Source organism: Dermacentor andersoni, unplaced genomic scaffold, assembly GCF_023375885.2.
Source record: "Dermacentor andersoni unplaced genomic scaffold, qqDerAnde1_hic_scaffold ctg00000530.1, whole genome shotgun sequence".
Lineage (NCBI taxonomy): Eukaryota > Metazoa > Arthropoda > Arachnida > Ixodida > Ixodidae > Dermacentor > Dermacentor andersoni.
In genome coordinates this window covers 20,001-32,500 of record NW_027315213.1, presented here as the reverse complement: position 1 = coordinate 32,500, position 12,500 = coordinate 20,001, and the positions used below count along the sequence as shown (strand labels likewise).

Here is a 12,500-nt window from a genome sequence, read left to right as displayed (position 1 = left end):
ACAACGCCTGCGCGCGTGCGTCATACGAGCGGTATGCCGAAAAGGACTCGACACGTTCGAAAACCCAGCGCCAACCGAGTGCGACGCCCTACCACGTCCTTCGCCCAACACGGAGCTACTTATAGACGAGGCTGGCAGGCGGTGAACCGCCTGCGCGCGTGCGGCGCACGAGCAGTTGCGTGGTAAGCGACCGTGTCTGAAGCCCAAACACCACCGAGGCAAAGATCGCCTTAGCAGCGCGCCGCTTCAGCGGGCACCGCAGGGGCGACTAAAACCTGGCGGGAGGCATCGTCTCGTGTAGCGTCGCCCCTGCCCCAACTGGAGTGGCCCAGTCTTTAGGGGACAGAGACTGCGAAGCACTTGGACCGACGGCGGACTACGACGGAACGCTTCAGCTCGGCCAACGGGGCACCCACGCTCTCGAAGGAGACATTTTCCGTTTCGCGGCAATTCTCCGCCGTGCCGTGACTCTTCTCGCTCGCAGACTGCGCTGTCGCGTCGAACCGCTTTCGGGGGCCACCCTTCTCCTCCCCGCTCCTCGCAAGAATCTGCCGATTCCCATTCCTGCGACGAAGCCCGGAAGGGCGCCCACACAACTGCGGTGACGTGAACGAGCGACCAGCTCTGGAGCTCGACGTACTTCGAAGGCAAACAGCGCAAATTGCGATCGCGCTGGCTTTGCGCACGGCGCGGGAATCGGCCGGCGTTTCATTCCCACGTTTTCCGTGCACGCAAGCGTGCGCTTCCGACTCTCTCGCAAACGTGCGCGCTACATGGCAACAGACGTTCGCGCCTCGTGCTTGGACCGCTCTTTCCCTGCAGGTATCCGACTCCATCCTGCGGCGGTCTTGCTAGAGGCGCGCACTCGTCACGCTGCAGTAGTAATGCCTCGTTTCCGTCTTTTCGAAGAATTGGCACAACGGTTTGCCACCGTCTCCCTCTCGTGAGGCCGCTGGCGCGTGGCTTTAGCGCTCAACGTACTGTCCATGATGCCGACGCGGTCAAAACGAGTCGACGGACGCACGTTCCCTGTGCGCCGAAGTCTCTCTTGATATGTGATCCGACCCTCAGACAGACGAAGCCAAGGGAAGACCCAAGGCCGCAATGTGCGTTCAAAGAATCAGTGCTCAGTGTGTCCTGCAATTCACACCAAGTCTCGCAGCTGGCTGCGTTCTTCATCGACCCGAGAACCGAGTGATCCACCGCTTAGAGTCGTGAAAAATAGTTTGTTCAATTCAGTACAGTACAACCAGGGTTTTAGGCACGTGGCGTCTCCCTGTGTGTGGTTTCGAAGAGCGCCTTTCGGCGTGCGCTCCTCCAGTCTCGCTCTTTCGGCGGCCGCGTCTCAGCAGCTGAAAGCCTAATGGCACTCCACTCCTGCTACTCGCGCGTGTGTTTTGCGCCCACGCCTTCCTCGCTTGCCCTCGAGGTAGCTTATGCCGTTTGCGCGCACTCGAAGCCGGTTTTACCTGCCATCCAACCACCGGACCCGTGTGTCTCGTGTGCACGTTCACATCGCTCCACTAAAAATTGCAAAGAGCGACAGAGCCATGATTAGGGCTAAGCCGCTGTGGAGTCTTTAACGGCTACACGGCCACGGGCAGGGCTTCACCCCCATCGACGTGCTTCGCTTCAGTCAGCAGTAGGTTCATAGAAGGGCCTCAAACACACACACACTTTCGCATCGGCAGATCGCCGCAGCATAACCGCTGTTGATCCAACAGCCTACTTGAGACGAAAGACAAGAGCCCGGCGCGCGTACTCGCGCAGCTCTCCAAAACCACTCGGCCAGTGCCAGGGACGGCTCCCTGCGCCGGCGCCACAACAAGTCTACTTGAGGCGGAAGACGAAGCCAGCAAGGGCCTGGCCGCAAGTGCGTTCGAATCCGGGACTACAGTCCCTCGTCTGTCCGTACTTCCTCTTTCGACGTGCGGCGCCTTCCCAAAGCGCACAAGTCCGCTAACCGCAGAACGCTTCCGACGTAGCAAAGCCGCGTTTCCTTCGGTACTTCGCAGCAACGCCGCCTTTCCCTCGGCGGCGGGCGAATAGCCTGCAGACGTCGTCGCATTAAACCGCGATCTCGACACCTCGCGCGTCACGAGCAGGAGCCGACCGGCAGCCTCCGGCCCTTTCGGACTCGGTGGCATTTGCCGCGGAGGACGGGAGAGCACTTTAGGCCACGGTTCCTTCCGTACTTGGCAGCCGCACCCTCATACCGACAGTTCCATGACCGACCGAGCGCCACACCGTTCCTTTAGTACTTGGGCGGCAACAAAGTCGGGTCGTTACTCCATACTCGCCGCAGGAAGCGACCGGCAGCCGCCAGACTTTTCAGACTCGGCAGCGTTTGCCGCGGAGGACGGGAGAGCGCTCGCACCACGGTTCCGTGTGTGTACTAAGCGGCAGCGGCATTAGCTCTCGACCGTCAGTTCCTTGACCGACCGCACGCTTCGCCGTTCCCCTCGTACTGGGCAAAGCAGCAGGTCGGGTCGTCTTACTCCCATTCCGCGCAAGAGCGCCAAAGCGGACAGAAAGCCCACCCAGTGTGCGTTACGCCGTTTCTACCCGCGGGCGCGGCCAAGCCAACCGTCCAAGGTTGCAGCCGGCGTCCACTGGGCGCAACAAATTTGGCACGGGGCGCCCCTCAAAATTCAGGCAGTCCCCGGCATGTTCGGGTATAGCCGTCCCCGCGTCCAAGCGGGGCCAGCGGCGGAAAGCGTCGGGCGCAGCGAGCTGCTTCACCCACACGGGGTAGAAACAATGGCGCTCGCCACCCTTCACAATCCGGTAATGATCCTTCCGCAGGTTCACCTACGGAAACCTTGTTACGACTTTTACTTCCTCTAAATGATCAAGTTTGGTCATCTTTCCAACAGACCGGCGCAACCGAAAGGCCGCGCCGGACATCGGTCCGAAGACCTCACTAAATCATTCAATCGGTAGTAGCGACGGGCGGTGTGTACAAAGGGCAGGGACGTAATCAACGCGAGCTTATGACTCGCGCTTACTGGGAATTCCTCGTTCAAGGGGAACAATTGCAAGCCCCTATCCCAATCACGAAAGAAGTTCCACGGGTTACCCAGTCTTTTCAGACAGGGATAAAGACACGCTGCTTCCTTCAGTGTAGCGCGCGTGCGGCCCCGGACATCTAAGGGCATCACAGACCTGTTATTGCTCTGTTTCGTGCGGCTAGGAGCCGCTTGTCCCTCTAAGAAGGTTGTAAGGTGCTGGGAACCCCGCACCTATTTAATAGGCTAGAGTCTCGTTCGTTATCGGAATTAACCAGACAAATCGCTCCACCAACTAAGAACGGCCATGCACCACCATCCACCGAATCAAGAAAGAGCTCTCAATCTGTCAATCCTCCCAGTGTCCGGGCCGGGTAAGTTTTCCCGTGTTGAGTCAAATTAAGCCGCAGGCTCCACTCCTGGTGGTGCCCTTCCGTCAATTCCTTTAAGTTTCAGCTTTGCAACCATACTTCCCCCGGAACCCAAACACTTTGGTTTCCCGGAAGCTGCCCGCCGAGTCATTTGAGTAACTCAGGCGGATCGCTGGTTGGCATCGTTTATGGTCAGAACTAGGGCGGTATCTGATCGCCTTCGAACCTCTGACTTTCGTTCTTGATCAAAGAAAACATTCTTGGCAAATGCTTTCGCAGTAGTTCGTCTTGCGACGGTCCAAGAATTTCACCTCTAGCGCCGCAATACGAATGCCCCCGTCTGTCCCTCTTAATCATTACCTCGTATTCCAAAAACCAACAGAACAGAAACGAGGTCTTGTTCTATTATTCCATGCAAGTTTATTCAGGCGACTCGCCTGCGTTGAGCACTCTAATTTTTTCAAAGTAAAAGCACCGGCCTTCTCGAGGCACACAATGAAGTGCACCAAGAAAGGACCGGCATGATGTTCAGTCCGAGCCGTCGCATCGGGTAGATGCACTACTCGTCTGGAACTGAGATCCAACTACGAGCTTTTTAACCGCAGCAGCTTTAGTATACGCTATTGGAGCTGGAATTACCGCGGCTGCTGGCACCAGACTTGCCCTCCAATTGATCCTCGTTAAAGGATTTAGAGTGTACTCATTTCAATTACGGGGCCTCAAAAGAGTCCCGTATTGTTATTTTTCGTCACTACCTCCCCGTGCCGGGAGTGGGTAATTTGCGCGCCTGCTGCCTTCCTTGGATGTGGTAGCCGTTTCTCAGGCTCCCTCTCCGGAATCGAACCCTGATTCTCCGTTACCCGTAACAACCATGGTAAGCAAGTAACCTACCATCGAAAGTTGATAAGGCAGACACTTGAAAGAAACGTCGCCGGCTCGTGGCCATGCGATCAGCACAAAGTTATCCAGAGTCACCACACAATACGGGCCGAAACCCGATCGATCTTGGTCTAATAAAAGCACCCGTCGCCCAAAGGGCTTCAGGCTCACTGCATGTATTAGCTCTAGAATTGCCACAGTTATCCAAGTAGGAAGAAACGATCTAAGGAACCATAACTGATTTAATGAGCCATTCGCGGTTTCGCCTTATTTCGGCATGTACTTAGACATGCATGGCTTAATCTTTGAGACAAGCATATGATTACTGGCAGGATCAACCAGGTAATCGTTCAACTGCGCGTCCAGCCTTTCAAGCAGGCCGGACGCCGTTTTTGCGATGCCGAGGCCACCTTCAGGCGCCCCAACACGCTTCGTTCTCGCAAAGGGTAGCACTTTGCACAGTCCGAGACGACGGCGTTCGAGCTCGCAACGGCGCCCTCCCCGCAGGGCCGGGTATCGCCACGCGGCAAGAAGCACGCAACATTCTCGATAGACCGGTTGTGTCGACTCGATCGCGGCTTGCGGTTTCTCTCGAGCCCGCAGCACTGGTGGACCGACCGACACTTGCAACGTAGCCGAGACGGCAAAGCCGCTAGGCGACGGGTCACGCCCGCGCCTTCGGCGCTTTCGTATTTGATTCGTCCGAGGACGATGCGGAACACACTTCGATATCGTGGAAAAAGCGTCGTCCGACAACCAGCCCCTAACGCATCAAGCGGATGAGGCTGCAGACGTCAGCTGTGGGATCCACGGGAGCGATACCGGGGACACGCTTGACGGGCACGAAGCCCGCCGCATATCAAACACCCAGGTCGCTTTGGGGGCGACTGCTCTCTGGGACCCCCATATAATAGCAGCGATAAGTACCCAGACCTCCATGGGGCCGTACTCGTGCCACTTTCGACGAGCGTTTGGCGAAAATCGTGCCGCCTCGTAACGCCGCGAGCAAGATTGAAAGCTTACGTCGGCAGCACAATGCCGAAGTCGTGAAAGCGCAGCGCGTCCACCGAATGCGCGAACGGCAATTTCTCGCCAATGGCCAGTACGGTTTCCTGCACAATTGCCTGTCTGTCGCCCTACGGGGCCCCCGGCCGATCGATTCGAGGCACGCTAGCACGGCCCCTTCGCCATTTCCGAGCACGAGTGCGAACAGTGCGGGCGGCGTGCTCGACGCCCCGGCTGACGTCGTTTCGGACTTTGTCTCTTCGCGTGCTCGCGGCAACGCCGCGGCCAACGACGACGTCTGCGCGGTTCTTTGCCGGTTCCCGGCGTGCTACAGTGCAGCCCTCTGCAGGGTGACACCGGCTCCGTCGTGGCCGTGCGGCGGCTTGTACGCAAAAGTTGCGTCAAAGGCGTCGCGCTCGCGCCGCCCCGGCACACGCGGTTTCGGACTTTGTCTCTTCCAGCGCTCGCGTAGTCGTGGGCACGATTGTCGACGTCGCAACGGTGCGCGGACACCGCCACGAGCACGCGCAAGACGAAAATCGCACTACGGTACAATGTCGGCCGGGGCCGTACGGCCCCTTACAGTAGCAGCGATAAGTGCCCAGACCTCCATGGGGCCGTACTCGTGCGACGCGGCGGCGTACTGCGCCGAGCCGAGCGCCAATATTTGGCTTTTGCAGGGCGGATTCGAGCTCTGGCGATCGCCGCGGTACCGCCGCTCACCGATTCAAGGCACGCTAGCGCGGCCCCTTCGCCATTTCCGAGCACGCGTGCGAACAGTGCGGGCGGCGTGCTCGACGCCCCGGCTGACGTCGTTTCGGACTTTGTCTCTTCGCGTGCTCGCGGCAACGCCGCGGCCAACGACGACGTCTGCGCGGTTCTTTGCCGGTTCCCGGCGTGCTACAGTGCAGCCCTCTGCAGGGTGACACCGGCTCCGTCGTGGCCGTGCGGCGGCTTGTACGCAAAAGTTGCGTCAAAGGCGTCGCGCTCGCGCCGCCCCGGCACACGCGGTTTCGGACTTTGTCTCTTCCAGCGCTCGCGTAGTCGTGGGCACGATTGTCGACGTCGCAACGGTGCGCGGACACCGCCACGAGCACGCGCAAGACGAAAATCGCACTACGGTACAATGTCGGCCGGGGCCGTACGGCCCCTTACAGTAGCAGCGATAAGTGCCCAGACCTCCATGGGGCCGTACTCGTGCGACGCGGCGGCGTACTGCGCCGAGCCGAGCGCCAATATTTGGCTTTTGCAGGGCGGATTCGAGCTCTGGCGATCGCCGCGGTACCGCCGCTCACCGATTCAAGGCACGCTAGCGCGGCCCCTTCGCCATTTCCGAGCACGCGTGCGAACAGTGCGGGCGGCGTGCTCGACGCCCCGGCTGACGTCGTTTCGGACTTTGTCTCTTCGCGTGCTCGCGGCAACGCCGCGGCCAACGACGACGTCTGCGCGGTTCTTTGCCGGTTCCCGGCGTGCTATAGTGCAGCCCTCTGCAGGGCGACACCGGCTCCGTCGTGTCCGTGCGGCGGCTTGTACGCAAAAGTTGCGTCAAAGGCGTCGCGCTCGCGCCGCCCCGGCACACGCGGTTTCGGACTTTGTCTCTTCCAGCGCTCGCAACCATGTCGGGGCCGACGCCGACGACTGCGTGGTGTTTCAACGATTGCCGGCGTGACACAATGCAGCTGCGTGCGGGATGCCAGCGGATTCCGTCGTGTCCGTGCGGCGGCTTGTACGCAAAAGTTGTGTCAAAGGCGTCGCGCTCGCGCCGCCCCGGCACACGCGGTTTCGGACTTTGTCTCTTCCAGCGCTCGCGTAGTCGTGGGCACGATTGTCGACGTCGGAACGGTGCGCGGACACCGCCACGAGCACGCGCAAGACGAAAATCGCACTACGGTACAATGTCGGCCGGGGCCGTACGGCCCCTTACAGTAGCAGCGATAAGTGCCCAGACCTCCATGGGGCCGTACTCGTGCGACGCGGCGGCGTACTGCGCCGAGCCGAGCGCCAATATTTGGCTTTTGCAGGGCGGATTCGAGCTCTGGCTATCGCCGCGGTACCGCCGCTCACCGATTCAAGGCACGCTAGCGCGGCCCCTTCGCCATTTCCGAGCACGCGTGCGAACAGTGCGGGCGGCGTGCTCGACGCCCCGGCTGACGTCGTTTCGGACTTTGTCTCTTCGCGTGCTCGCGGCAACGCCGCGGCCAACGACGACGTCTGCGCGGTTCTTTGCCGGTTCCCGGCGTGCTATAGTGCAGCCCTCTGCAGGGCGACACCGGCTCCGTCGTGGCCGTGCGGCGGCTTGTACGCAAAAGTTGCGTCAAAGGCGTCGCGCTCGCGCCGCCCCGGCACACGCGGTTTCGGACTTTGTCTCTTCCAGCGCTCGCGTAGTCGTGGGCACGATTGTCGACGTCGGAACGGTGCGCGGACTACGCCACGAGCACGCGCAAGCCGAAAATCGCACTACGGTACAATGTCGGCCGGGGCCGTACGGCCCCTTACAGTAGCAGCGATAAGTGCCCAGACCTCCATGGGGCCGTACTCGTGCGACGCGGCGGCGTACTGCGCCGAGCCGAGCGCCAATATTTGGCTTTTGCAGGGCGGATTCGAGCTCTGGCGATCGCCGCGGTACCGCCGCTCACCGATTCAAGGCACGCTAGCGCGGCCCCTTCGCCATTTCCGAGCACGCGTGCGAACAGTGCGGGCGGCGTGCTCGACGCCCCGGCTGACGTCCTTTCGGACTTTGTCTCTTCGCGTGCTCGCGGCAACGCCGCGGCCAACGACGACGTCTGCGCGGTTCTTTGCCGGTTCCCGGCGTGCTATAGTGCAGCCCTCTGCAGGGTGACACCGGCTCCGTCGTGTCCGTGCGGCGGCTTGTACGCAAAAGTTGCGTCAAAGGCGTCGCGCTCGCGCCGCCCCGGCACACGCGGTTTCGGACTTTGTCTCTTCCAGCGCTCGCAACCATGTCGGGGCCGACGCCGACGACTGCGTGGTGTTTCAACGATTGCCGGCGTGACACAATGCAGCTGCGTGCGGGATGCCAGCGATTCCGTCGTGGCGGTGCGGCGGCTTGTACGCAAAAGTTGCGTCAAAGGCGTCGCGCTCGCACCGCCCCGGCACACGTGGTTTCGGACTTTGTCTCTTCGAGCGCTCGCAGCGATGTCGAGGCGATCGCTTACGTCTGCACGGTTTGCGGTGTGCTACAATGCAGCAGTCTGCCGCACTACACCTCTTGGTTGCCGAGGCCAGCACGGCAATTTACTGAAGCGAGCGCATTGCGCCCAGGCGGCAGCGGACTTTGTTGCTTCGGGAGTGCTCTTGCTGTAAAATTTGAACGGCTGCAGCTGCGCGAAGCAAGTGTACCTATTTTCACTCTCTCTCTGTCTGCCTTTGAGGCGACTGTAATTTCACTTTAAACGCAACTGGAGGCGGGAGCAACCTGATGAGAGTAGGTGGACTTCGGTACATGTAATTTAGAAATTGCTTTCAAGCTTTGAGGACATACACCTTCGCGCCATCTGCTTTCCCCGTCTCTTTGGCACTTTATAGTATGTGCTGCATGCTCTGCATTCCAAAGAAACACGCCTGTCTCTCTCCCTCTCTCACGTTCTTCTTCTTTTTGTAGCTGCTGTTGTAGAAGATGCTATGCTCTTTAATCGCTGTAACATAGAGTGCTTGCACAAGCCAACAACTTTTGCGTGTTTTTTTTTTTTTTCTCTTCCCAAGACGTTTCTGCCATTATTCACTAACTCTCGTTCTTAGTATGCAATGGAGCGTTAGCTCACGCCATCTACCTTTCTTTCTGTATTGCAAAGTCCGCAGGTTTTCCTAGTTCCGTACACAGATGGCGCCAATGCGTTTTGGCGCCAGGTTCGAACGACCTCGCTCTACTCGTGTTTGGCATTTGAATGTTTCAAAGGGGTTTGCGACAGGGGGTGGTTCTTGTGCAAGGCTGAGCTTTCCAGCTGCGTTTAAGCTATGCTAGCATGTGTGCGTATATATATATATATATATATATATATATATATATATATATATATATATATATATATATATATATATATATACACAAACACACACACACACACATGCATATATACATACACACACACGGTAATGGTAAAGATGATGAGGTAGCACTTTTTTTTTTCTTTTTTTTACAATGCCTGTGTTTCAGATGGCGATCTTTCTCCCCTCTATGTTTCCGGTTGGAAGGAGTGTGCAGCGTTTTCTATATTTATTTTGTCATTCACTTCTATGTTGCTCGTCTTCGTACATGGGGCATGCTACCTAATTCTACCGGTCGATTCGACACGTTGCGATCCGTCCCGGCCTGTGCCGTATCAAAATTTTCAGTGGGCCTTGCGGTAAATAAAAAGAAATGAAGGAAATGCGCGTAGTATATTACAATTGCACACGGGCTTGAAACGAAGCCCTCAAGGAAGGTCACCTTGAGCGGTCGCATTCAGACGGAAGTAAGCATTCCCCTGGCGCGTTTTTTTTCCGCTCGCCTGTTCCGTTTTCTACGAGGTTGCCTTGGTTGGTTTCGCGTTACAAGCAAGCTTGCACTCGGGTCTCGTTTCTACGCGACAGCGTTTCGTTAACAGCGAAAGACTGAGGCGTTGCGAATTCATCCGTGAGATAGGGAGCGTTGAGTCTGTACACAGGCTGAATTTTATAATATTGCCCACGCTGTTGCTGAGGTTACCCATGTCGGCAGGGCGCCCACAAGGCAGTAGTACAATGAAGTGAAGTGAAGGACATCGCTTCTCGGCCTTTTGGCTAAGATCAAAGTGTAGTATCTGTTCTTATCAGCTTAATATCTGATACGGGTTCTATATGGACCCACGATATTAAACCTATTTTTGGAAGTTGGCGGAGTGCTTGAAGCCTGCTTCACCTCCGCCGCAGGTCGGCCCGGTATTGCACTACCTCCGGGATCGGCCCCGCTCACTTAGGTGAGACTTCATTCAATCAAAATGAAGAGCACAAGCTCAACGCGAGCACTGACTTGACACGCACCATTCCTATACTACACGCAACGATGCCGGTTCGCGGACCACGAGAGTAATTAAACTGCCACTCCATCTGTGTGTAGCGTCGCACTTGTTGCGTCGCAAATGGGACAGCCGCTCCAGCAAATTTCTAGTTATGGGCTTCGAGAAAAATTAATGAAAGCAAAAGAAAGAACCAGAATTCCTATTTGTCCGATGTCTCTGAATGATTGTCTCCTGTAAAGAGCCACTTGGGGGGATGGGGGGTAGGATTAGCCGTGGGGTTCGCAATCAATATGAATCCCACTCAAAGCCAACACTGGATTTTGGAGTTCACTATCGCTTGGATCCGTAAACCACCGCGCCCACGCAAGCTCGCCCTGCCGCCGAAATCCGCTGCCCAAGTGGAAGAAAGATTCCCTATGAAAGAAAAATAGAGTGCCCGATTTCTGGCAACTACTGTGCAGCCTTTGTGTACACATTTTCGCAGCAGTGGGACCGAGCGCCTCGAAAACAAACTTGTCGTATGCCCGAATGTGGCGAAATATATTCAAGGGTTAAAAGGTGCCTCATCTTTCTAACCTGTATGTTACGAAGACCTGTTGCTACCTTTTCATCATGAACATCATCATCATCATCATCCTGGCTACGCCCACTGCAGGGCAAAGGCATCTCCCATGATCCTCCAAGTACCCCGGTCAGGTGCCGATTGTCGCCATGTAGTCCCTAATCTAATCTGCCCTCCTACCTTTCTGCCACCCCCTGCTACGCTTCCCTCCTCTCGGAATTCAGTCTGTAACCCTTAATGGCCACCGGTTATCTTCCCCCCAGATTGCATGCCCTGCGCATGCCCATTTGTTTTTCCTGGTTTAAACTTTGGTGTCATTAACGAGCGTTTGTTCTCGCACACCCCAATCTGCTCTATTCCGATCCCCCCGTGACGCCACACCCATCATCCTTCTTTCCAGAGCCCGTTGCGTCGCCCTCAGTTACCCTTCGGTAATCCTCAAAGCTTTTTGTTGGGACACTCGTGGCATCTTTCTCGTTTAATGAAGTCAAATTTTTTTCAGTTTTGGGGGAAAACTCAATGAGCTAGGCGCGATTGTGTCCCTGGCGCCGCTCTCAACAAGATGGCGGCGCCCATGCTTTTTGCCTGCAGGTTCGGCCCTACGCAGAACACGCCTGCCGGGCAGTGTAGCCACGTTGAAGGGGCAAAGCGTAGTGCAGTGAAGCGCTTGCTCGGGCGAAAAACGCAAATATGAGCCAAACAGGAATTTCCATTATTGGAAATTCCAGTTCAGTTTGCGCATTGCGTTCGCCTAAGGTAAAGAACACAAATGCGAGTGCCACAGCAGTCAAGTCAAAGCTTAGGATTGCGTACCATTTTTTTTTTTTTTTTCGTGCCTTTTACTCCTGGCCTGCGTGGCCCTAGCGCGCATGCACACGAAAGTAATGAAATGGTGAAAACACGAAATAATGCGGTGCGGCTGTATCATATCTATTTTGTGCGCTTTGTTCTTTGTGGACTACAGCGGTGTGCGTCATGAGAAAGTTTCGGTGCCCTTCTTGGGTGACCAGTGAAGCTATATTTAAAACCACATTGATTTGTACGGTTATTGCTACAAACTGCGTGTGGGTGTTTTTCTTTTTCGCTGCCAACGATGGGTTATCGCAACCGCGATCGGTTCTGCTGCTACGCTAGACGCGTGCTTGCCAACGGTTGGCTCTATACGCGACCCGCGACGCGTGGTCGGCACATTCAAGCAGTCAATTGCAAACCGTTCCAAGAAAAAGGATGTACTCCACTTGCCACCTAGTTCGACGATTGTACTTTCTGACCCTCGAGGAAGCGCCGCCATCCCACGTTTTCTATAATACGATAAGATTCAGAGCGACCGCGACCACTTGTCTTTGTCAATATCTCGGAAACGCTTTCTTTTTCTTTTTTTTTTTAAATCCAGATACTCAGACGCGCCCGTGTTCACGCGCACTTGCTCTCTCCGATAAGCAGGGAAGCTCGGTTGGGGTGGTGTCGGGCCTTGCGCATGCGCTGCTGAGCTCGTCGCTTCGCCGGCCGGTCGATGCTGGCGCGGTACTGGTAATGAACTTCGACGTGCATGGTGAAACGTCACTTTGTATTGCCACTGTAGACTAGCAATGCAATGTGTTTGCGAGCGATTGGATAAATGAGAAAGCGTGCACTGTCTACAGTTTATGCCCCTCTAGAGTAGTGGAAATGTTGCTCCAAG

General features: G+C 56.5%; 3 non-coding genes across 3 annotated transcripts; 1 reads left to right on the top strand and 2 right to left on the bottom strand.

Moving 5' to 3' along the window:
- Positions 1-1,061: 1,061 nt before the first annotated feature.
- LOC140214651 (5.8S ribosomal RNA) lies at positions 1,062-1,214 on the bottom strand. Its single transcript, XR_011891587.1, has one exon. It is a non-coding gene; the product is annotated as a 5.8S ribosomal RNA (ribosomal RNA).
- A 1,574-nt stretch (positions 1,215-2,788) lies between these two features.
- On the bottom strand, positions 2,789-4,603 carry LOC140214647 (small subunit ribosomal RNA). The gene has a single exon (XR_011891583.1). It is a non-coding gene; the product is annotated as a small subunit ribosomal RNA (ribosomal RNA).
- Positions 4,604-10,019: 5,416 nt separating this feature from the next.
- Positions 10,020-10,211, top strand: LOC140214654 (U2 spliceosomal RNA). The gene has a single exon (XR_011891590.1). It is a non-coding gene; the product is annotated as a U2 spliceosomal RNA (small nuclear RNA).
- Positions 10,212-12,500: the final 2,289 nt, after the last annotated feature.